The sequence below is a fragment of the Lathyrus oleraceus genome, chromosome 5 (assembly GCF_024323335.1).
Source record: "Lathyrus oleraceus cultivar Zhongwan6 chromosome 5, CAAS_Psat_ZW6_1.0, whole genome shotgun sequence".
NCBI lineage: Eukaryota > Viridiplantae > Streptophyta > Magnoliopsida > Fabales > Fabaceae > Lathyrus > Lathyrus oleraceus.
In genome coordinates, this window is record NC_066583.1 from 185,110,012 (window position 1) to 185,137,363 (window position 27,352).

At 39.9% G+C, this 27,352-nt stretch overlaps 1 non-coding gene across 1 annotated transcript; it reads right to left on the bottom strand.

Moving 5' to 3' along the window:
* Window positions 1-8,696: 8,696 nt before the first annotated feature.
* Window positions 8,697-8,803, bottom strand: LOC127088587 (small nucleolar RNA R71). The gene has a single exon (XR_007790419.1). It is a non-coding gene; the product is annotated as a small nucleolar RNA R71 (small nucleolar RNA).
* Between the last annotated feature and the right edge of the window lie 18,549 nt (window positions 8,804-27,352).

A 27,352-nucleotide genomic window follows, 5' to 3' on the forward strand; every position in this document is an offset into this window, starting at 1 on the left:
AGTCAAGATTAGAATTCCGAAGGATTCAGAAGAAGAGACCGAGAATGATTCGGAAGATGAGAATCCTAATCTCGTCAATTCTGAGGACGACGATGAAGATTATGAACATGAACAGTACTCTCCGAAGGATGATAAGTACAAGTTGCTGGAAGAACGTATGCTAGCTATGGAGGGGCAGAAAGTGCCCGGTCTGGATTTCGAAAACTTGGGTCTGGTCTCTGATGTGGTCATTCCCCGCAAATTCAAGGTTCCCATTTTCACTAAGTATGATGGTGCCTCTTGTCCTCAGATGCATCTAAGGGCTTATGTGAGAAAGATTCAGCCGCACACTACTGATAAGAAACTGTGGATCCATTTCTTCCAAGAGAGTCTGTCTGGCACACAGTTAGAGTGGTATTATCAGCTTGAGAGCTCTAACATCCGCACATGGACTGATTTAGCAACAGCTTTCTACAAGCACTACCAGTATAATTCTGAGTTAGCGCCTACTCGGCTACAGCTACAAAATATGACTATGGGCTCTAAAGAAAGTTTCAAAGAATATGCTCAAAAGTGGAGAGATTTGGCTGGCAGAGTCAAACCCCCTATGACTGATCGAGAGTTAGTGGACATGTTCATGGGTACACTGACTGGCCCATTCTACAGCCATCTACTGGGAAGTTCCTCGTCAGGTTTCACTGAACTTATCTTGACAGGTGAACGGGTTGAAAGCGGCATTCGAAGTGGAAAGATACAGGCAGCTACTTCTGCAAGCACCAAAAAGTCCTATCAGGGAAAGAATGAATCAAATGCTGTGTACAATGAGAGGAAGCATAACAAGAAGAATCGTGACCATACTATTGGGGCAGTTACAATTGCCGCACCGCCATCTCAGAACTTCCAACACAGACAAGACAGGTCGAGAAGACAGTTTACCAAGATCAATATGACTTTAACCCAAGCACTGCAGAGTATGTTAAAGGCCAATTTGATTACCCTCAGAGGCCCTCCTGCAAATCCCAACACTACTTCTCCTCGTTATAATCCCAACGCCAGGTGTGCCTATCACTCCGATAGCCCCGGGCATGATACGAATGATTGCTGGTTGTTGAAGAACAAGATTCAGGATATGATCGACGCTGGAGAAATTGAATTTGATCCTCCGACGACCCCCAATGTCATCACAGCACCTATGCCTAATCATGACCAGAATGTTAATGTTGTGGACGACAATTCTCACGTTATTGACGTTGCTGATTTAGCATCTCCTCTCCTGATCGTTAAGAAGAATTTATTGCAAGCTGGTTTATTTCCAGGTTGTGCTGAAGATTGCGATCTCTGTGTACTCCGACCCAATGATTGTTTGAAGTTGAAGAACGGCATTCAACGGCTGATGGATGATCGTACAATTCTATTTGAAAGGGTTCCTAAGGTGGACAACTCTATTGAAGAGGTATCTGTGATTGCTAGGTCCAAAGCTCCAGTGAAGATTACCGCTACTAGAGTGCCTGTGAAGATTACCGCTGAGCCCAAAGTGGCTCCCCTGATTATTACCGCACCTGGCCCCGTGCCATATTCCTCCAGCAAAGCTATTCCGTGGAACTATGGAGGCGACGTTTACATCCATGGCATAAAGCAAGTTGGTAGTTCTGCTAATCCTAATGATATTGTGGGGACTAGTAAAGTTACTCGAAGTGGAAGGATCTACTCCCCAGAAATCTCACCTCCCGCTCCCGAAATTCGAGGAAAAAGACCAGTCAATCCTCCTCAGTCAGAGACATCGGTCGAAGTTACTTCTGAAGATGTTGCCAAACAGGAAATGGAAGAGATGTTGAAAATCATCCGTAAGAGCGATTTTGATGTAGTGGAACAATTGGGGCATACTCCGTCTAAAATCTCAATGTTGTCCTTGTTGTTATCCTCTGAATCCCATGCCAATGCATTGATGAAATTCTTGAAGACCGCTCATGTGCCTCAAGAAACATCCGTCGATCAATTCAAACATTATGTTGCTAATTTGACTGTTGACAATGGCCTAGGCTTTTTCGATGCTGACCTGACGCCAGCAGGAAAGAATCACAATAAAGCTCTGCATATCTCCATCGAGTGTGAGGGGATCACCCTGGCTCACGTGTTGATCGACAACGGCTCTTCCTTGAATGTGCTCCCGAAAGCTGTACTCGATAAATTTGACTACAAAGGCATTGAACTGAAACCTAGTGATGTTGTGGTGCGTGCTTACGATGGTGCGAAGAGTGTTGTCTATGGTGAAGTGGTTCTCCCTATCAAGATAGGACCTCAAGTCTTCAACACTACCTTTCACGTGATGGACATTCGTCCCGCCTACTCCTGCTTGTTGGGGCGCCCTTGGATCCATGGGGCAGGTGCGGTAGCTTCGTCGCTTCATCAAAAGCTGAAGTATCCAATAGCAGGCATGGTTGTCACTGTATGTGGAGAAGAAGAGTATATTGTCAGTAGTGTGCAAGCCTTCAAATACGTTGAGATGGATGGTGAATTCTTTGAGACTCCTTCTCAGTCATTTGAAGTGGTTCCTCCACCCAGTCCTGTCCTTAAGCCAACTCCCCTTGTGCCCAAGGTTGTTCGTGCTCCCCCTGTCATGATCTCTCTGAAAGATGCTCAAGCCGCGATTGAAAATGGTGATCGTGCTGGTTGGGGTCAACTGATCAATGTACCGTACAAGTCTGATAAAGCTGGCCTGGGGTTTAACTCTGGAAAGATAGTCAAAAATCAGATTAATGCTATGGAAGATGCTGATAGTGATTGCGACTTGGATAGCTGGATTTTCCCAACAATTGGTGACGGACTCAACAATTGGAAGACTGAAGACATTATCCCGATTTCCTTTAGTCAGGAGTAATTGTTATTGTTTATTCTAGAATTGCAAATTTTAATTTTCTTTTACAATCAAACTTCTTAAAGCATTGTGTCTATGCCCAAGGCACAATGGCTAATTTGTTAGGGGTTTGTCATTTTCATAAGCATATTCATATTCAATAGATCAATGGACTTTTTGCATTCAAATATTGCGCTCTTTATCTTTCTTGTCATTTTTCAAACAAGCTATGTTTCTTGCACACACTCACGTAACAATTTGCCGATCCATATCCACTCTGGATCCTGTTGGTAATGACTCTGCTACTGTTCATTATGACTTTGAAAATCCGATCTACCAAGCCGAGGATGGAAGCGAGGAAGATTGTGAAGTCCCTGGAGAACTTGCCCGACTACTGCAAGAAGAAAAGACTATACAGCCGCATGAGGAATCAATTGAAATTGTAAATCTGGGTACTGAAATAAACAAGAAAGAAGTCAGAGGTTTCTTGGGGCACTCGAATTACATTGCCCGATTCATTCCACACTTGACTGCTACCTGCAAACCCATCTTCAAATTACTGAGACAAAATCAAGAGATGGTATGGAATGATGAATGCCAAGAAGCTTATGACAAAATCAGGAAATATCGCCAAGAACCTCCAGTTCCGATGCCACCAGTTGAAGGAAGACCTTTAATTACGTATTTGACCGTGTTAGAAAATTCAATGAGGTGTGTTGGGGCAACATGACGAGTCTGGTCGAAAAGAGCATGCCATATACTGCCTTAGCAAAAGGTACCGACTGTGAAACAAGATACTCACAGCCCGAGAAAGCTTGTTGTGCTTTGGCCTGGGCTGCTCGCCGACTAAGACAGTATATGTTGAATCATACCACCTTATTGACTTCTAAGATGGATTCTATCAAATACCTATTTGAGAAACCTGCTGTCTCCTGAAAGAGTTATCACTGACAATGGTACTAATTTGAACAACAAGATGATTACTGAACTCTGCACGCAGTTCAAAATAAAACACCATAACTCTTCTCCGTACCGGCCAAAGATGAACGGCGCCGTGGGGACTGCTAACAATATCAAGAAGGTCATGCAAGAAATGACAGTAACATACAAAGACTGGCATGAGATGTTACCCTTTACTCTTTACGGTTATCGCACTTCAGTGCGCACTACGACAGGGGCAACTCCGTTCTCTTTAGTCTACGGAATGGAAGCCGTTTTACCAGTGGAAGTTCTGATTCCCTCTCTAAGGATCATGAAAGAGGCGGGCTTAGACGAGGACGAATGGATTCAGACTCGACTCGATCAGATAAATTTGATGGATGAGAAGAGACTTGCGGCTGTATGTCACGGGCAGATATATCAGAAGCGCATGACCAGGGCATTCAACAAAAAGGTCAAGAGACAAGTGTATCAAATTGGCGACTTGGTAATCAAACGCATCATCCTACCACAAACTGACCCCAGAGGCAAATGGACTCCCACATACGAAGGGCCATTTGTAGTTAAGAAGGTATTCTCAGGTGGAGCCATGATACTCGCCACAATGGATGGTGAAGACTTCCCACATCCCGTGAACGCGGACATAGTTAAAAAATACTACGCATAAAAGAGACCCGCTAGATCGACGTATCTAGGCAAAAGTAAGGGCATCCCGGCGAACCAAAAGGGTTCGGGCAAAAATTAGGGATATATAAAAAAAAATGTACACCCGGCAAGTCGAAAACCTGAAAAGGCGGCTTGGGCAAAAAAGGGTATCCTGGTGGACTGAAAACCTGAAAAGGCGGTCCAGGCAAAAATTAGGGATTAAAGCGTATGACTATGTCCCGTTCTCAGTCAACTTTCATCCAAGTTCGAGGGACTGACCAAGCCAATCACTTCTATCCGACAGCAAGGGATGAGATGCTCGAAGACATAATGACAGTAGTAGGCTTAAAATCAATAGGACTTCTTCCACATAGCTTTCTCTTTGTTTTCGACAATTTCCTCTTACTAGGATTTCTGTCTCCTTGTACACAAATTGCCTGTTTATAGGCCTCCTTTCAAAATCAATACAACCCTCTTTCAAAAAAAAGATGCTTTTGTTTTTACTTTTCTGTTTTGGTTGCGTAAATGTCCATTGATTTAATTTGAATTAATATGTGCATTTGAATATGATAAATGTTTACCAAAATATATGCGTAGAATAGCAATAGCAATTACTACCCGACTTCAGGATCGAGGAGAAGGTCTAACCATGCTTCCAATGAATCCGCTACCAATTCTATTCCCCCAGCAAGTCTGTTATTCCTCAGAAGAAATTAGCAGTATTCCCCGGCACAGCCAGTTACTCCCCAACAGAGGTCGGCATCATCAGACAGATTGATCATCTCATCCATCCTCAGCCAAGATCTGTGGAATATTTCTACCATCAGATAGAATCAAGAACCCCCTGCTGAGAAAGGGTCATCGTTACAAATATCTCCAATCAGTAGATGGGGATTTATTTTCCCCAGTAGAGTCCCCAAGCAGAACTTCTCATACGCATAACTCATTCATTACATCCTTTCACAGCATACGCATGCATACAACATTCACATTTATTTTAGCATAACACGAAACATCTCATGCATCATGACATAGCATGAAGCTAACTTTTTCTTTGCAGGTTAATTATCCTCCTGATATAGTCAAAGTAGAAGGTTCATTCAGACAGACACCTTTATCAATCACATTCAAGATTCAGATACATATTTCAAATACAGTTCATGGGAACATTCATTCTGACAACACTTCGATATCCTCCTAACGATGGCATCTCTAAGCCCATCCCAGACATTTATTGCAAGTACAACATATACAGGTTATCAGATACAACTTAACGTACGGTTCATTCTGATTCAGCCCAACATATGACTTCTTCAGCAACTCCAATGCGGTCTAACGTACGACCCATTTGGACCTTCAAATCCTCAGATGCTGCCTAGCGTACGGTACATTCAGGGGTGTAGTCTAGCGTACGACTACTTTCTTTTTCAGATGCAGCCTAACGGACGGCTCATTCTACAACTCGGATACGATCTAACGTACGATCCATTCTGAACTTCAACAACCCCAACGCGGTCTAACGTACGACCCGTTTGGATCTTACAACCCTCAGATGCTACCTAACATACGGTACATTTCTGAAGTGTAGTCTGGCGTACGACTACCGCTTTCATCATCAGATCCTACCTAACATACGGTACATTTCTGAAGTGTAGTCTAACGTACGACTACCCCTTTCGTCATCAGATTCAGCCTAACGTACGACTCATTTTGCAACTCAGATACGATCTAGCGTATGGTCCATTCTGATCCTTTATCCCCAACAGCATATGACACACTCCGACTCCCCAGCGAAGTCGGCAGCCTAATGGATGACTCATTATACGGTCTAACGTACGACCCAGTGTGGCACCCATGTCTTCAAATTGGCCTAATATACGGCGCGATCTGAAGCTTTCCTCATCAAACCTCCCGGATGGCATCTTTAAGCCCATCTCCATCAAGACCAACTGTCGATTCTCAAGTGCAAATTTTTGGGGCATTCTAGTGTTCAATAATCTTCCACCTCTAGACCACGAATGGCATACACGCCATCCTAACTCTCTCGGTTCAAGAATATTGAACAGGGGCAGCTGTCATACCCCAAAAATTACCCATCATTTTTCCTAAAAAAAAAAAAAAAAAAAAAAAAAAACGAAAAAAAAAAAAAAAAAAAAGAAAAAAAAAAGAGAATTTTTTTTTTAATTAATTAATTAATTAATTAATTAATTAATTAATTAATTAATTAAATAATTAAAATAAATAAATAAATAAAATATAACAAATTATTTTGGACTTGGGTCTCCCTCATTCCAAGCCCATTACCCACGAAATTAGTCTATAAATACTGAAGTTTCAGTACGGGGAGTTAGACTTGGAGTTTACACTGGGAGATTCACTGGAGAAAGAAGGAAGAGAAGCAAAATACTCTGAGGTTTCCTTGGAACAAAACCTTGAGGAAAAAGAAAGAGAGAGAACAGAGAAGGACGGATAGAAACTTTGGCATAGGAACCCTGCCAACCCGGAGAATTCAGAGTAAAGAAATCCGGAAAGCAGCCCATCCGCACCGAAGCCACCGCCGCCCAATTCCCGCCGCCTAACTCATTCCGATACCACAAGTGATCAACCCCTTCAACCTTGAATTGGCAAACAGGTTTGCGTATCTCTATTGTTTATACTTTCAATTGGCCATATTTGCATATATAATGCATCATGATTAAATGTTGATATATAATTTGCTTTCGTATGTGAATTTAAATATGCCTGAATACCCTGAATGTTTGACCATGCTGTTCCTGTGATTAAATGCCATAAAAATTCAAGGTTCCTAACATGGGGCTGTTTTCAAATTCAAAATCCGTGGCCGCTCGCTAGCACATCGCTAGGCGAGCCTGGGGCGAATATTTGCCTGGCCTTCGCTAGGCGAAGCAGAGGCGAACGAGACAGTAGCTGACTTTTCTATTCTGTTTTTTTTTTATGTTTTATCATAGCCATGCATTATTCATCCTATCCTATTTATTGTTGTGATATTTCTCCGGTGTAATCTTCGATTGCACCCTGATTTGGTGTTCTGACATGTCTCTTTTTTTGAGTTTCGTAAAGGTTCACATATCCCAGGAAAAGGTTATTGGCTAGGTATTCCACTTTATTTGTGGGATACCCTTGTGGAGTTTCACCCTAAATTAATTTTTAATGTATTAATTTCTAATGTATTAATTTTTAATATATTATTTTTAATAATTTTAATGTGGAGTTTCATCCTAATTATATAATTAATTGTAAAACTTTGCCTTTGAATAAGTGATCTTGGACCTCTCTTTGTTGCCTTACGATTACGATATTACGGTCATGTCCCGCGAATGTGGGGATACCCTTAGCAAAGACCCTTCGGTTAAATCATCATAAAATAAATTATAGTCCCTCGGATGTTGCCTTCGAATATACAACTTTGTCCCTCGATGACCCTCCGATGTTGCCTACGGCTAAATGATGATAGTCCCTTCGAATGCTAAGGTATCCTCATAACTGTTGCCTTCAATGACCAATCGATGACCCTACGATGACCCTTTTACATCCAAAGGATAAAACTACTTATTTCTCAATAATAAGGACAGTTTTACCCTCATAAGGATAGGAAATACTCATAAAGACCTTGGGTCGGTATAACTCTTAATTGCTGGCTCACAACCTAAAACATTTTTTCACACCTCACACCTTTCAAAATACCTTCAGAAAATCACCACTTGGTATACATTCATACTAGAATCATTACCGAGTTATATTTTTCTAAACAATTTTCAAAACTAAACGAGATAATCACTTTGTATACATTCATACAAGAATCATTACAAAGTTAAATTCTCTTTTCAAAACAATTTTTCTAAACAATTCACAAACACTTTTTTTTTAGACAAAAATAATATAAGTGATCGAGCAATTAAGAGCCCATGGATAACCATGGATACAAAGGGTGCTAACACCTTCCCTTTGTATAATGTACCTCCCGAACCCAAAATCTAAATTAAGGTCTTTCCTGTTCTTTTCCACCTTTCCTTATTGGATAAAAGAAAAGTCGGTGGCGACTCTTGCTAACCGCGACATTGCGATTAAAACCACAAAAAAGTCCAGTTCACCGTATGACAGTGTCACTTCAGAGGCAATTCGACTTCGTCTTTTTCCTTTCTCATTAAGAGATAGCGCTAGAAGATGGCTTCAATCTCTTCCTTCCAACTCAGTCACCACATGGAACGAGTTGAAGAATGTTTTTCTTGCTCGATATTTTCCGCCAAGCAAAACAGCTATGTTAAGAGCCCAGATAAATGGATTTAAACAGAAAGATAACGAGTCTCTTTTCGAAGCATGGGAAAGATGCAAAGGCATGATGAGACTTTGTCCACACCATGGTTTAGAGGACTGGTTAGTAATTCATACCTTCTATAATGGTCTCCTGTACAACACGAGGTTAACAATAGACGCCGCCGCAGGTGGTGCACTGATGAACAAACCTTATGCTGACGCTTACCAACTTATCGAAAGCATGGCTCAAAACCACTATCAGTGGGGAAGCGAACGAACAATGGTAGAAAAACCTCAAACGAAAACTGGCATGTACGAGATAAGTAACCTTGATCATGTTAATGCAAAAGTGGATGCTCTGGTCCAGAAAATTGAAAGTTTAAATGTATCACCTCCAGCCACCGTAGTTGCCATAACTCAGAATTACGAAGTTTGTGGAATCCAAGGTCACACTCCTGCAGATTGTCAACTCCTAACAGGAATCCAAGCGGAGCAAGTAAACTATGCTCAAGGAAGCCCCTACTCGCACACCTATAACTCAAATTGGAAGAATCATCCTAATTTTTCATATAAAAGTAATAATGCTTTATACGCACCTGGACAATCTCCAAATCAAGCCCCAGCTATACCTCCGGGATATCAGAAGCCGATCCCATCTACACCTAACAATAACGCCCCTAGGAAATCCAACTTGGAAATCATGATGGAAAACTTTATAGCTTCTCAACAGCAAACCAATAAAGATTTCTTAAACCAGAATGTACACACTGGCGAACAAATTAAACAACTAGCAAGTAAAGTAGATGCCCTTGCTACTCATAACAAAATGCTGGAAACGCAAATTTCACAAGTAGCTCAACAACAAGCGCCTACTGCTGCCCCAACTGGTACATTTCCTGGCCAACCCCAACCTAACCCGAGAAGCCACGCTCATGCAATTATATTGAGAAGTGGAACGGAAGTGGAAGGACCGTCTGACCCAAGGATAGAAAACCAAAACTCTAAAAAGTCAACTGAGGAGGAAAGTGAACCTAAGGAAAAGGAAGAGAGTAACAAGGAAACTGTAGAAAAGAAGGAACCTTATGTACCTCCACCACCTTATAAACCACCTATCCCTTACCCTCAAAGGCTTATTAAAACCAAAGATGCGGGCCAATTCAAAAAATTTGTTGACCTACTAAAACAATTAAACGTCACAATTCCGTTTACAGAAGCTATTACGCAAATGCCCTCATATGCCAAGTTTTTAAAAGAAATTCTTTCTAATAAAAGGAAACTTGAAGATAGAAAAACCGTTACACTCACCGCTGAATGTAGCGCTATAATCCAGAATATGCCTCATAAACTTAAAGACCCAGGTAGTTTCTCTATACCCTGTCACATAGGAAAATTTGTCATTGACAAAGCCTTATGCAATTTAGGAGCCGGTATTAGTGTTATGCCTTTATCCATATGCAAGAGACTTGAAATGGGAGAATTAAGACCAACTAAAATGTTTGTGCAACTAGCAGATCGTTCTGTCAAATATCCTGTAGGAATTCTTGAAAACGTTCCAGTGCGCATAGGTCAATTCTACATTCCAACTGATTTTATAATTATGGATATTAGAGAAGATGAAGTTACACCCATTATACTGGGAAGACCGTTCTTAGCAACTGCCGGTGCAATCATAGATGTAAAACGAGGACGACTCACTTTTGAAGTAGGAGAAGAGAAAATTGAGTTCATTCTTTCCCAATTTTTGAAAGCACCTGCAATAGAAGATACATGTTACTTCATGGATATCATCGATGAATGCATAAAAGAAACGGAGTTAGAAAAAGACAAATCATCTGACTATCTTGTAGAAGACAAACTTAACCAATGTTTAGCAATAACACCGGACCCTACGCAATGCCTTAAGAAACCAACCTTAGAACTGAAAACACTTCCCAAAAATCTAAGATATGAATTCCTAGACTTAGAGCTTGAACGACCAGTGATAGTTAATGCTGACCTAGGAAGACTCGAAACAGAAAAACTCCTGCATATCTTAAGAAAATATCCAACCGCACTAGGTTACAACATCACCGATCTTAAAGGAATAAGTCCCTCTATTTGTATGCACCGCATCATGCTAGAAGAAGACTGTAAAACTTCTAGGGAACACCAGAGGAGACTAAACCCGATCCTGAGTGAGGTAGTGAAGAAGGAAATAACCAAGTTATTAGAGGCAGGTATCATATATCCTATATCTGATAGCAAATGGGTTAGTCCTGTACACGTAGTACCAAAGAAAGGAGGTGTAACAGTCATTGAAAATGAAAAAGGAGAAACTATAACCAAACGAATCGAATCGGGATGGAGAATGTGCATTGACTATAGGAAACTAAACAAAGCAACCCGAAAAGATCATTTCCCTTTACCATTCATTGACCAGATGTTAAAATGATTAGCCAAACATTCTCATTTCTGCTATCTAGACGGTTACTCAGGTTTCTTTCAAATACCAATTCACCCTGATGACCAAGAAAAGACAACGTTCACGTGCCCTTTTGGTACCTTCGCTTATAGACGAATGCCGTTTGGCTTGTGTAATGCTCCTGCAACTTTCCAAAGGTGCATGATGGCAATATTCGCCGATTTTCTAGAAAACATCATGAAAGTATTTATGGATGACTTCTCTGTATGCGGACAAAGCTTTGAAGAATGCCTTGAAAACCTAGAAAGAGTTCTAGAGCGATGTGTAAAAGTAAACCTAGTACTTAATTGGGAAAAATGTCACTTTATGGTACAAGAAGGAATTGTTTTAGGACACATCATCTCGAACAGAGGAATTGAAGTAGACAAAGCTAAAATAGAGGTAATCGAAAATCTTCAACCCCCGAAAACTGTGAGAGAAGTACGAAGCTTCTTAGGACATGCCGGTTTCTACCGACGATTCATTAAAGACTTCTCTAAAATAACTAAACCTTTAACCGGGCTATTAATGAAAGATGTTGAATTCATATTCAACAATAAATGTTTAGAAGCATTTCAAACGCTTAAACAAGCACTGATCTCCGCACCCATAATGCAGACAACAGATTAGAATGAACCATTCGAAATAATGTGTGATGCTAGTGATTACGCTGTAGGTGCTGTTTTGCGACAACGAAAGGATAAAAAGCTTCATGTTATATATTACGCAAGTAGAACTCTAGATGAAGCACAAATGAATTACGCCACAACCGAGAAAGAACTTCTAGCAGTAGTGTTTGCGCTAGATAAATTTCGTTCTTACTTGGTCGGAGCCAAAATAATCATCTACACTGACCACGCTGCTATCAAATACCTCTTAACAAAAAAGGATGCTAAACCTAGACTCCTAAGGTGGATCCTGTTGCTACAAGAGTTCGATTTGGAAATCAAAGACAAGAAAGGAACTGAAAACGTAGTAGCAGATCACCTCTCTAGACTTGAGAACCTTGAACCGGAAAGAACATCGATCAACGATGATTTCTCGTACGATAAACTTATAGCTACTTTGGAAGAAAATAACGCTGATAAACAGGTAGAAACCACTTTAGCTATATCTGTTACACCGTGGTACGCTGACCTCGTCAATTATTTAGCTACCGGAATAGTTCCACCTACCTTATCCTACCAGCAGAGGAAACGATTCTTCTATGACATAAAACATTATTACTGGGATGACCCCTTACTTTTTAAAAGAGGCCCCGATGGTATTTTCCGTCGGTGTATACCCGAAGAAGAGGTAGAAAATATAATCCAACACTGTCACTCCGCTCCTTATGGTGGACACGCAAGTACATCCAAGACCTGCTCTAAAATCCTACAAGCCGGTTTCTATTGGCCAAATATATGGAAGGATGTACATGCAGCTATTAAGAAATGTGACAGATGTCAACGCACAGGAAACATATCTAGACGTGACGAGATGCCACAAAAGGGCGTTTTGGAAGTAGAGATTTTCGACGTGTGGGGAATAGACTTCATGGGACCTTTTCCATCCTCTTTCGATAACAAATACATACTCGTGGCAGTTGACTACGTATCGAAATGGATTGAAGCTATAACTTCTCCAACAAACGACACACGAGTAGTAACTAGACTCTTTAAGAATATAATATTTCTAAGGTTTGGTGTCCCAAGAATAGTAGTCAGTGATGGTGGATCGCATTTCATATCCAAGGTACTCGAAAAACTACTGCTTAAGTATGGCGTAAGATATAGAGTAGCGACACCTTACCACCCTCAAACCAGTGGGCAAGTGGAAGTGTCTAACAGAGAAATCAAACAGATACTAGAGAAAACAGTCGCCACTTCAAGGAAAGACTGGTCATTGAAATTACCAGAAGCTTTATGGGCTTACCGAACTGCTTACAAAACTCCCATAGGGACAACCCCATTTAAGCTAATTTATGGAAAATCCTGTCACCTTCCGGTAGAATTAGAACATAAAGCCTATTGGGCTATTAAAAATCTAAATTTAAACTATAAAGCCACCGGCGAAAAGAGAATCCTTGATATAAGCGAATTAGAGGAACTCAGAAGAGACGCTTATGAAAATGCCAGAATCTACAAAGAAAGAACAAAAAAATGGCATGACAAGCGCATATCAAGGAAAATCTTCAAACAAGGCGATACAGTCCTTTTATTTAACTCCAGACTAAAGTTATTCCCGGGAAAACTACGATCTAGATGGTCAGGTCCTTTTCAAATCACCAATGTTTTTCCCAGCGGAGCAATAGAAATCAAAGGCAAATCTATGGAACCATTTACCATAAACGGGCAACGTCTAAAACATTATCACTATGCAGAAAACAATGAAGATTCGCAAGTCTTACACTTAGACGAAATGCCTCAAGAACTTATAGATTATAATTGATAGTTTTTATGTCGAGCTTGCGACATTAAACAAAGCGCTTAGTGGGAGACAACCCACAAATATTTTATTATTTTTTTTCTTCTATTATTATTTTCTATTTCTTCCTTAATTATTCTTTTAATTTTTGTTTAGTATTCATTCTTAATTTATTTTTATTTATTAAAAACTTTTCTCTTCTTCTTTCGGCATTTGGCCAAATCCTGACTAAAACTCTTGTTTTTCTTTTCTCTAGCTAACACTAACCTGATGGGACAAATTGATCGTATGGGTATCAAATTCAGAGGAACAACTCAGAAACAAAAGTTTGAGGAACTAGCCACGAGAGAGATGCTACCTAGTCTGTATGCTGATGACTGGGCAATGACTGCCCTTGGACTAAGACAAAGTGTCCTGTATTTGCTGAGTCAGATAGGGTGGGAAACCGCTCCTATCCGTAGACAATTTGTCACTTACCGGAGACTGACTCTAGAATTCCTTAGTTCTCTGATCTACCTATCCAACCATGGAAAAGGAATAAGCAGAGGTTTTATCCAGTTCAGAATGTTTAACATGGAGTACCAATTTAATATTCAAGATTTTACCAACCTTTTAGGTTTCCCTACATCCTTTGACACATTCACAGTGAGCCAAGAAGAACTTTTTGAATATAGAGAACTTGAACACTTTTGGGGTAACTTGACTGGAAATGACGATCCCGAGGAACATGAGTTTCTCTCTGGAAACATACATAACCCGGCCTTCCGTTATTTCCATAAGATCCTGACCCACACCTTATTTGGGAAGAAGCCAAACAGTACCACAGTTTCACGTGATGAACTCTTCATCATATTTTGTGCTTCCCAGAACCGTCCAGTAAACGGTGCCACTTTTATGTTGGCAAATTTAGACCACCTTATCCAAGATGAACGAGCACCAATTCGAATAGGCGGTTTGATAACCATGATTGGTAATGCTATCGGATTACGTCAGCCTATGCTTGACTTAAGCCCTTTTTGTGGCATTACTACTATGAGTATACCCTTCCTCTTCAACACTATGTTTATAGCAAACCTAGGATCTGACGAGTTTGAGCTTATAATTAATAACCAAGTTCTTTGCCTATTCACCATGCCCGATCCTAGGACTAGTGTTCATAACCGCAATAACTGGCTCTACAATCTGAACGAAACCCCCTCTCCTGCTAGATCCACTGAATCCATCCAGGACTATGAGATTTGTGATGACTAGATTCCTTATGCTGAATCAGACCCTCGGACACCATCTGGTTATTATGATATTGATCCTCCTCCTCAACCTGTTCAGACCGAAGAATCGGCGATACCCGACCTTAGACATCATATGCCCGGAACTGATTATAACACCGCCATTGAAGCTTTGATGTCGGAACAAGACGCCCTCAGAGAAGAGTTTGCTAACATGAGACACGAATTTCTGGGATACATGAACAGTATGACAAATCAGTTTCACGAGTTACTATACCGTGTTAACTCCTTTGCTCCTCCGGCCAGAGATCATGCAGATGGATAAAAGTCGTTTTTCTTAGTTATCTAGTTTTAGTTAGTTTTATTATTTAATGTTATTTCAAATTATGTTCGTATTTGTTTCTCTTTCGCATTTTTTGTTTCTCTCCATTGTTACATTATGATTATTTTATGAAGCTGTTGAATTATCCTATTTTATTATGAATTATGCAATATCTATCAAAAAAATGCTCTCTACTGTTGCTGCCTACATAAATTATTAAGAACATAATACATTTATGCAGTAGAATAGCATGCAGGAAAATTAATCAGCAAAATAAAATAATCTGAAGCAAAACAAAATAAATAATAAAAAAATTAAATTACCAAAATTATTCTGAAGAACGCTAGCAGAACCATGCCAAAAAGACTGTGTGACGAGCGTCACACATTCTATCACGGACGTCACACAAAGTGCTTGTGACGCCCGTCATGCTCCTGTAACGAGCGTAACGCCATGTTAACGTTACAAACAACCCTACAACTTTTTACCTTCCCCATTTATTCACATTTACCCACATTTATTTACTTTTCAACCACTCCCTTTCCAACTTCAAAAATTTTCCCTATAAATACCCACCATACCTTTCTTCCTACATCACAACTATTCTATACAATCAAATATATTTTCTTTTTCTTTCCTAATTACTTCTTCCAACTCATTCATCAGTATGGAAGGAAATCAAAATTTCAGAAATATCATCTTCCGATCCGAAGATGATAATTATCAAAGGGAGCAATTCGAGCGCTTTCAACAACGAGGTGTCACTTCTACCAGGTATCCTGATTCAACTTGTTTACAACAATTAGGATTACTTCAAGGTATCGAGTGGATGCTCCGCCTTGCCGATCTAACCTTTCTATGCACGCATAATCAACCCACCTACCCATCCCTAACCTTAGAATTCTTAAGTTCATATGCGTACAACACTCCCACCGGTGAGGACGAATTCTTAACCGGTACCGCAACCTTCTGTATGTTCAATACCGAGTACTCCCTATCCCAAAACCAATTGAGTACCATGCTACAATTCCCCATAGAAGGTCAAGTCTACCCCAGAATCCCTCCAAACCTAAACTGGAACACAGTTGCTGCTTTCGACCTCTTTAGGAAAATATCCGGTGTCGATGCCAACAACTGGGAAGAGCTCCTTGTTTCCCATATACATAACCCAACTATCCGGTACTTTATCCGCATCCTACAAAACACAGTTTTTGGAAGACCGAACAACAGCAAGGTCAACGCAAAGGAACTATTCTTCCTCGAATGCGTCTTCGAACCGAATGCTAAGGTAAACGCCGCCTCCTTCCTATTTCATCATATCCACACCTTATGTGCTAGAGGCCGTCAACCTTTTGTAATTGGTGGATTAATCACCACCATAGCACTTGGCTTAAACCTAGGGGACCGACTCCAAACTTTAGAATCTTTACCTCCCCTCTTTATGGATATAAGCTATTGTCGGTCCAGCCGCCTAATAAAGAACCGAGTAGGCGGAAAATATTACCTTATGGTGAATAACCAGGCAGTCCCAAGCGTTGTTCTACCCAACATTGCCTTAACCGATGTCACCAATCCCAACCGCCACCTCTATGATTTGAATGCTCCCGAAGCTACCGAGCCTTCACATACAAACCCGTCTGCAGACGAGTTCGAAGAAATGGAGCAAGGTGATAACGCTCCTGCACAACAATCAGTCCCGCTCAACCCTTCCGATACTGCAGCTGGCCCATCCTCCCGACGTCGTCGACGAAGAAGGCCTGCAACCAACGACGACATCATGGATGTTATTGATGGTATGCAAGCACAGAATCTCGAAATGATGCAAATGATGCGCCAAATGCAACAACAACAGGAAGAGAGGAATGCCATAACCGACCAGCGGTTCACTGATTTGCTTAGCAGGTTCGACAACTTAGACGTACATCAAAGATCACCAGGTCCAAGAACAAGAGGCGGCAGGCAACCTTAACTTTAGTTTCTTTTTCTTTTCCTTTTTCCTTTCTTTTTGTAATTCAATTTTTTCCCTTCAAACATTGAGGATAATGTTTCATTCAAGTATGGGGGGGAAAACCGTGTTCTCTCTATCCTCCTTTTTCTTTTTCAAGTATGTATCTTTCTTTTCATTGTTATTTCCCTTATAAAAAAAATATATAATAAAATAATATTTCTTATAATATATATTTATTTTAAGTTAAGTCCCAAATGTGAAAACTTTCTATTATCTATTCCCCCCAATTTTCATGAGCCATAACAAAAATTCAACACACTCAATAAGTATAAAAGTCGCTTATTTTATAAAACTTGAGTGAAATCAAGACAAAAATTATTACCATAACAATGCTCTAAGAACCTCAACATGATTAGATCAGGATAAGTACCTATTATACCAATCCCTTGGACTTTTAGTCTTATAGTAACCCCGAGTAGTTTATACGAGAAGTCAGCACCATCTTAATAGCAAACTACGTGGAGGGCCGATGAATATAAGTGAATGATTCCCAAAGTAACATAAAAAATATATATATATATCAGGAAATGCACTAATTAAGTTAGGTGATCCTTACCAGATCATTTAATCTAAAGGTTGCAGATCATACAAAAGCATAATATGAAAGATCAATTATGAGTTGGTTCAGCAGGTATCTGGTACTGAACTTGGTAGGGCGGACTACGGTCCGATCCCCCGCAATTTGCAATGGACTGAATAACGAAGTTATCCGACTTATGTACCAGAACTTCTGGCTAAAAGGGGATCAGAATCACTAACCGGTTATTCCACTATGTGCGCGAAAAGATAAAGGGCTTAATGTGATTTCGCTAGAATGAAAACGGGTGAAATAAGAGTAGAGGAACTAGGATAGCTATAATGGCATTACTCGAACTGGTTTGCATAAGGTGAGGTTATCTGAGGTTGTGACGGTGGTTGTTGATGTCAAGATTAAACTCAAGTTACTTCTAAACAAGGTTTACAGGCAACCTAGTACGAATTGATGTGTGTTTTGAAATTTCATCTGGCTAAAATTTTTAAAACAAGTTCTATACTGTATTTTGCTTGAGGACAAGCAAAGATCTAGGTATGGGGGAGTTTGATAACATGAAATAGTATCACATTCTAGGACTCAATTTAATTAAATTATATTATTATTTACTTCAATTTATTTCATTTTATTAGATATTACGCGGTATTTTCTTTCTATTTATCTCAGGTGGTTTATTTGAAGCACAAGTAAAAAAGGAAGAAAAAGAGGTGCAAAAAGGAATGAAAAGAAGCAAATATCAAAAGCCAAAGCCCAGCCCAAAAAGCACAGGCGCTATGCCTGTGACGAGCGTCACGCTTTGCACACTCCTGTGACGAGCGTCACGCTTTGCACACTCCTGTGACGAGCGTCACACATGGTGTGACGGACGTCACACCATTCCCCTATATTTTTGGCACCAGGAACGCAACAGACCACGTTGAAACAGACCACGTTGAAGCTACTTCCACGCTTGACCCTTGGAACGTAAAGACCGTGTACACGGAAAACCCTTGGAAGCAGTTACACAAGTAGCAGTATAAATAGTAGCTTTTTGGAAAGCTCTCGGGTCCACGATTTTTCCAGATTTCTTCGCCGTTTTCGCTTTCTCGCATTTTTTCTTTTCCAGCAGTACAAGCACATTTTTACAGCATTGCTTTTACGAGTTTTATATTGTTTCCCTTGCAATTTCTATTTTCCTTTTCAGCACTTAGTTAATTCTTTTTCGCACAATAGTTTCTATACCGGAAACTATTGTGTACCTTTTACCGGATCTAACCTTACGTTAGAATCTAGTTTTTTATTCCTTCGCTTTTATTTTTCTGTTTGATTGAAGAATTCAAGAACAAATCCAACCGGCCTGTGGTGGAGTGTTCAAGACTGCTATTTAATTTCTCAGGTTCTTTAATTATTATTTGAATTTATATATGCCCTGTTTTACTGTTTATTTATATTATTTGCCTGAGATGAATCTGTTTATGCATGATATTTATTTAAGTCTGTTTAGCATGTCTGGCTGATTTACTTAGGTATCGGTATGTAGAGTAAGCGGAATGAAGGAATCAAAACCAAATTGATTTAATTAAGTTTAAAATTAAAATCACTCTTTTTACGGTCTCAATTTTCAGGTTTAATAACAAGGTTTTTGCACGAAAGTAAAAGACATAAAGAAGTTAAAAGCAATAGAGCGAGAGTTTGAGTTTTTGACTGAACAGTGTAAATTGGACATTAATTCTAGATCAGGGCGAGAGCAATTTTTAGAGTTAATTAAATTCTAACCTTTTTCAAAAAGTATTTTTAAAGATTGAATGTGAGGACGAGAGTTAAGCATTTGAATTTAATTATATAACCTGAGTCAACAGAGAGTTTGAGATAAGGGTGTTTAAACGATTAGTGTTTTCTTAAAAAGAGTTTCTACGGATCCTATTGTTTTCAAAAAGTGGTTTTTGACTTAACTATAAGTGACAGCTACGTTAATATAAAATCATAGTTTATTCAACAGAGCGAGAGTTTGAGATAAGACTTTTAATCAATAGCGTCAACTGAAAAGATTTATTTTAAAACCAAGAAACCAACAAAGAATTGATTCCCTAATTACGACGAACTACATACCGATATCCGCTTATTAGATATTTATTTTAGATCTTATTTTAGTTTTAGCTTTTCCCCCAAACAATCAAAGTATTACCTGCCTAAGCTTTACGAAGTAACCTTAGATAACGGTATATCGATTCATAAGTCCCTGTGGGATCGATATCTTTTAAAACTACGCGATAGAACTGTGCACTTGCAGTTTGTACCCCAAATTCGACTCATAAAGTCGCGATCAATGATATATGCCATATAATTTATGCAACAATAACAACAATATGTTTATGATCCCCCTTAAAACCATAAACAACATGTAACATATCAACAACATAGTTCCCCATTCGAAACTACCACCATAATGGTATGGCTGTATCCATTGAAAAGTGTATTCATTAGCGCCACATGCAATGACACATGCATGTGAAGGCGCCACATGCAATGGCGCATGCATGTGTAGACCATGTGAAGGCGCCATATGCAATGGCGTATACATAATGTTTCTATGTGTGTACCAATACATCTGGCTACAATTCCACCACTCATCTATTATAAATACAACATCTCCCTCCCATAATTTTTCACACAACTTCTTACCCTCTCCTTCCATTTTCCTTCAATCTCTTTCAGTTTCCTTTAAAATGTCTGCATATTCATACTTGTGTTCTTATATTCATAAGGGAAATGCCGATTTAATCTTTTTAGCAGTGTAACCTCTAATAAAGACCCGACTTTGGAATGTAGATACGTTCGAACATCTTAACAAGACCTTGAACCGTTGGTTAGATGGGGACATTGCAGATGGTGAAATGATCAGAAGGATTCAATGGCTTGATACAACATTCAACCAGAATGGAGAAGTTCGTTTCTGGGTCAATATTAAAACAGACACAGACGTTCACTGGATGACATATACTTCTCACAAAATTGTTTTGATGGTTGTAGTCATATAGTTATGTTGTTTATATGTTATATTTGTTTGTGATATTATTTTATTTATTGTAGTATCTTGTGTTGTTGTTTAATTATTGTATTTGTTCTTCTTATCATATGAAATGAATGTTATTTTTAATATAAAGCAAAAGAGTTACACTTAAAATTATCTTGTTATTCTTGCTCCAACATTGGGACAGTTAGTACGATTATGATCGGGCTGGCGAAATGAACTACATAATCTAACCAGTTTGTTCACCGTATCCATTTTGGTCTGAATACGGGTGCTGTTTGTGCGACCCTTTTTATTTCTTCGTATTATTTCATTGTGCCAGAGAATATCCCCTTGATATGTAGGCCAGTAATCCTCTTTAGCTACCACTGAAAATCTAATTTTGTAAACATTACAAAGGTTTATGACTTTGTAAATGCCGGATAGTAAGTTGAAAGAACCCCATTGAACTTTTGAACATGCCGCTATGACATGGGAGCAGGGCATACAAAAGGCTTGGAACATTCCGCAGTCGCACCAACCTCTATCTAGTTCCACTCGATAGTGTCCTCTGGGCATGCCTTTATTGTGATACATTGACTCAGCAACACTGTACCAACCTTTGGTACGGTCAAACACCGTGCCATACCCCAAAATTCACCCACTAATCTTATAAAACATTTTTCAAGATACTCCGACTTATTCTGCAAGGCACTAGTCTTCAAGGGACGAAAGCCCAGCTCACAATAGGCCCAATCCAGAAAATGGCCCAAACTGGCCTGCTCGCTAGGCGAGCAATTCCTTCGCCTAGCGAACCCCTCGTCATGACACTCGCCCCAGCGAAGCGCCAGATCCAGTAAAAGCCCAAAATAGCTTGCTCGCTAGGCGAGCAATTCCTTCGCCTAGCGAATCTTGCGAATATCAGAATTTCTGGGCTTCCTTCTGAGCCCATTAGGTCACAACAAGAGCATTATAAATAGCCAAGCCTTCAGTCACGAAAAGGAAAAAGAAAAACGGAGACGGGAGAGCGGAAACGGAAAAAGGAGAGCCCTAGCAAGCAAACCCTGATACTCACTGGAGGCAAACCTTGAAGGAACTCGGCGGCACCAAGTTCTACCCCTGCCCAATTCAATCCGATTTGCCGATTCGAAGTCACAACTCAGCTGCTAACAGGTTTACATTGCTACTATTGTCTTATGTTCTTATTTTGCATATGGCTTCATGATTAGATTTACGAAATATCTTAAGCTTGGCATGTAAACTTTAGTATATACCTGCATACCTTAATGATTAATCATATAATTACAGTAATGAAATCCATGAGGCATAAAATTGGTTGAGATTCTACTGATATCAAATTCAAAACCAGCAGCCGCTCGCTAGCACATCGCTAAGCGAGCCGGAAGCGAGTACTCGCTAGGCCTTCGCTAGGCGAAACAGGGGCGAACGGAGCAATGGCTGTTTCATTTTCTTGCTGTTCTATCTTATGTTTGTCTAATCATGAGTTATTATCATTCTGCATCATTTGGCCTGAGTTCATGACTGTTGTGTTTATTTTATGGTGCAATTTTCAATCATGCTTTATCTCGATGCTTTAATCCGTGTGTTGAATTGTGTAAAGGCTTACCTATTCTCGAAGAAACGGCCGGCCAGGTATTCCGCCTTATGGGTGGGATACCCTTATGGAGATTCACTCTGAATTATTCAATTGATTTTAATGTATTTTATGGCGAAGATCCACCCTAATGGCTTAATTGTGCTTAATGTATTGTTTTTAATATGGACCTAATTACCTACTTGATTACGGCTACCTAATTGAATGTAAAACTTTGCCTTTAAATAAGTGATCTTGGACCTCTCTTTGCTGCCCTACGGTATTACGGTATAACGGTCGTGTCCCGCGAATGTAGGGATACACTTAGCAAAGACCCTTCGGTTAAATCATCATAAAATAAATCATGGTCCCTCGGATGTTGCCTTCGAAAATACGATTTTGTCCCTCGATGACCCTTCGGTGTAGCCTACGGTTAAATGATGATCGTCCCTTCGAATGCTAAGGTATCCTTACAACTGTTGCCTTCAATGACCTATCGATGACCCTACAATGACCCTTTTACATCCAAAGGATAAAACTACTTACTTCTCAATAGTAAGGACAGTTTTACCCTCATAAGGATAGGAAACGTTCATAACGACCTTAGGAAGGTATAACTCTCAATTGCTGGATCATAACCTAAAACATTTTCCACCCCTCACACTTTGCAAGTCCTAGAAAATCACCACTTGGTATACATTCATGCTAGAATCATTACCAAGTTATATTTTTCTAAACTGTTTTTCAAAAGCAAACGAGATAAATACTTTGTATACATTCATACGAGAATCATTACAAAGTTAAACTCTCTTTTCGAAACATTTTTAAACAATTCACCAACACTTTTCAGACAAAAATATAAGTGATCCAGCAATTAAGAGCCCATGGATAACCATGGATACAAAGGGTGCTAATACCTTCCCTTTGTATAATGTACCTCCCGAACCCAAAATCTATTGAGGTCTTTCCTGTTCTTTTCCACCTTTCCTTATTGGATAAAGAAAAGTCGGTGGCGACTCTTGCTATCCGCGACATTGCGATAAAAAGCAAAACACCCCAAGTCAGTTCATCGTATGACAGAACTGGAGACTCTGCTGTCGACATTACAAGAGAGGTTACCTTAAAAAAAACAAGATCACTTATTTAAAATTGCCTGATTTACTTTTAAGGGATTGCTTGGGTATTCTTGAGTGAAAGATCCTACACCCGGATCTAGTGTACCTTAGGTAAGTAGCAATAGATCATCGCGACTATCCGACGTATACTGGAATGGTTAAAATGATGGCTACGGTTAATGTGACACTTTGGATGTCCTGATGTTCCTCATGTTTACTTGAAATTTTTTTTGGCATTCGCGCGGTGTCATCAAAGCATTAACCAGACCTTTAGAACCCTAATTGACTCGTCCTAGCCATTAGAAAGTAGTGAGATAACTGGCTTCGGTTCCGACTGAGGTTAGTTGATACTCGATACTACACTCTTTGAGATTGGACTTTAGGGAAGCTTCGGTCAACCACTTGGTGTTGCACTGAAGTGGACTTAAAGGAAGGTCGGTGATTTGAGATCCTTCTAGAACCCGGTTACTATTCTAGGACAGGTTGAACCAACTAAACTTCAGTGGGGAGGGTACTTACCTATGGAACTCATGCAAGCCTTAAAACCTAGGAATGATGGTTGTGTGACTTGCTTGTGCTTGTTATTTATTTAACCTCATAACATCATAACATCTTAACATCATAACATCATGACATCATAACATTGTACTAACCATTTCAAGGACTTAGGGATTTAACTTTGCTCTGTTTTGTAAGGCTATGGCTCCCAGGAAGACTGTAACACCCCGATAATAATAAGTATTTATTTAAATTAAATTAATAATATGTTTATTAATTTAATTAGAATATTTGAATTATTATTATTATTTTGGAATAATAATTATTGGGATAATTATTTAGTGGAATAATATTATTGGATATATAAGTTGGATTAATAAAAAGTCCCAATTTTTGGAAAAAGGTTTTCACGTGAAAAGGAAAAGAGAAGCGGCTGAAAGAGAAAGGGCAAAAAGAGAACCAGAGAACAAGGGTTGAAGGGAGGAGAAGCTTGGAGCTCGGAAGCTGCCGGATTAACTCAGGTAAGGGGGGTTTATCATCAATTAACGGGTATTATGGGATGATATGTACTGGGTAGTAATAGACCATTGTTTTACCTCTGATTTGGATGATATATGTTGAATTTGTGAACTGTTGAGATGAACGAAAATTGGATTATAATTGAAGAATTCGTAGGAATTAGGCGTGGAAATTGTTAGACGTTGTGGAATTGGATAGGATCTGTGTTGTGTTAGACAATAGGAAGGAATTATGTGCGAAATTGGACTGTGGAAGGTTAGATCGGATAGAACTCGTAGCAGAAAAGCCATTGCAGATCTGCGAGCTCTGATCTCTGGTCATACGCGTATGGCACTAGGCAATACGCGTATGAGATGTTGGTACGCGTATGGGGGGAGGCCTTACGCGTATGGGAGAGAAAGATGACATTTTGAACGTAAATTGGTCTCTGGTGGTACGCGTAATGGGATATTGTTACGCGTAGCATACGCGTATGAGACAGGTGATACGCGTATGAGTTGAGCGAGGAAAGGCGCAATACGCGTATGAGAGTGGGCATTACGCGTATGGAGTTGGCCAGGTTTGGGCAATACGCGTATGGCATGGGCAGTACGCGTATGGGCAGAGTTGGGATTTTCCTGAACTGTTGTTGTGCAGTTTTTGGTTGTTTAGGCTGAGTGATGTACTTAGCTGAGATATGATGTTGTAGGGATCAATTCCCGTTGTTTTGAGTGGTGTAGGTATTAGTAGAGTGTGCTAATACTGTGTTTGACTATGTGGCATGATATGATATGCTTTTGTGATTAATTATGTTGATAATGTGTGATGGTATACATGATGATGTGAATGTATACATGTGTGAATAGACTGTATTATGGCTTAGAGTGTGAGCATGTGTCTATTCTTGATTATTGTTGATGTTGCATTGCTAGGTGATTAGCATGCATGTTGTGGCCCATTTGGGGTGGTAGCTAATTCCCATGGTGAGGAATTAGTGAGTAAATCATGTTGATTGTTGTTGTTGTTTGCATGCTAGGTGATTAGCGTGCATATCATGGCCCATTTGGGGTGGTAGCTAATTCCCATGGTGAGGAATTAGTGAGTGAGTCACTATGTCTCAAATGAGTGGGACTAGTGAGCTTGGTAGCCGTGCCTGGATTTGGACGGTGAGGTTGAACTATATGTTCACAACATAGTCGGTACCGCATGCATGGAGTCTCATTGCATAATATATGTATGACGTGTAATATGAATGGATGTATTCCAATATTACACGTGTGTTTGTGTTGGTATTGTTGTGTGTGGTCATTGAGTATGGTTTGAGATTATACATATGCTATATGTTATTGTTAAGTATGATGTTTGAGTTGATACTGCTGTTATTGAGTATGTGGTCTGATTAGGGTGATTTGATGCGTTATTTACTTAACATTACATATTGTTGTATAATGCTCGTTATATTTATTGAGGAACTCACCCTTACAACTCCTTTTCAGGTAACAAGCAGTGAGTTGAGTAGAAGCTAATTATTGGAGTCTAGTGTAGTCTCCGTAGTGGGTCGTGCTCTGATAGATGTAACACCGGGATGGGTTGTCCTAACTTGTTTTGAATGTTTTTATTCTTGGTTGAGAACCATTTTCCATGTAATGTTTTACATGATTGATGAAATTATATCCGCTGTGTTTTATGCAATTGTTCAAGTTTTAAATTAATAAAAGAGCATGACCTCTATATTGTTGAACGGTGTGAATATTTTGTGTGACACCCTTAAAAGGGCATAATTACTCTGATGTTGTATTTTGATATTTAATTAAATTATTTGGGGTATTTAGAAGGGTGTTACATAAGTGGTATCAGAGCATAGTCGGTCGAGTCGAGTCGTAGTTTTCTGTTTTCCCTGTACAGGATAGGTGTTGTGTAACACCATCAGTACTTATTGTTTAGTTGTTTGGGTTTCAGAATAGAGATGGCTGGAAGAGGTAGAGATGATGCTGCGATTGCTGAGGCTCTGGGTATGCTAGCTGGAGTACTTGGAGGAAATCCGAATGTTGTGGGAATGGGAGCTGCTCGTCAGTTGAGTGAGTTCCAGAAGAACAATCCTCCAATGTTCAAAGGAGCATACGATCCAGATGGTGCCCAGAAGTGGTTGAAGGAGATAGAAAGGATTTTCAGAGTAACTGAGTGTGCTGATAACCAGAAGGTCAGGTTCGGTACACATATGCTGTCAGAAGAAGCTGATGATTGGTGGGTTGCTACCCGCACTGAGTTGGAAACTGCTGGAAATGCTGAGATTACTTGGGCGGTGTTCAGAGAAAGATTCCTGAGAAAGTATTTTCCAGAGGATGTCAGAGGGAAGAAAGAAATAGAATTCTTGGAATTGAAACAGGGTAACAGGTCGGTTACTGAGTATGCTGCGAAGTTCACAGAGCTGTCGAAGTATTATACTCCCTATGCTGAGGCTGCTGGGGAATTTTCAAAGTGTGTGAAGTTTGAGAACGGGTTGCGTCCCGAGATCAAGCAGGCTATTGGATATCAAAGGATCAGAGTGTTTTCTGATTTGGTTGACTGTTGCAGGATTTTTGAACAGGATTCCAAAGCCAGAGCAGAGAGCTATCAGCAGAGGGTTGATAGGAAAGGTAAGAATCAGATTGATCGTGGGAAACCGTATGCAGCTGGCAAAGGTTTCCAGAGGCAGAGTGGGATGAAGAGGCCTAGTGGGGGAGATTCTAGTGCTCCTGCTAAGTGTTACAGGTGTGGTCAGGCTGGACATCGTATCCATGAGTGTACCAGTAATGAGAAGAAGTGTTTCAAATGTGGGAAAGGTGGTCATTTGGCTGCAGATTGCCGGTTGAAGACTGTGACTTGCTTCAACTGTGGAGAGTTGGGTCATATCAGTCCACAGTGTCCTAAGCCGAAGAAAGAGAATCAGTCAGGAGGCAAGGTTTTTGCTTTATCAGGTTCTGAGACTTCTGCAGATGATCGTTTGATCTGAGGTACGTGTTATATTAATGGCTTTCCTCTTGTAGCTATTA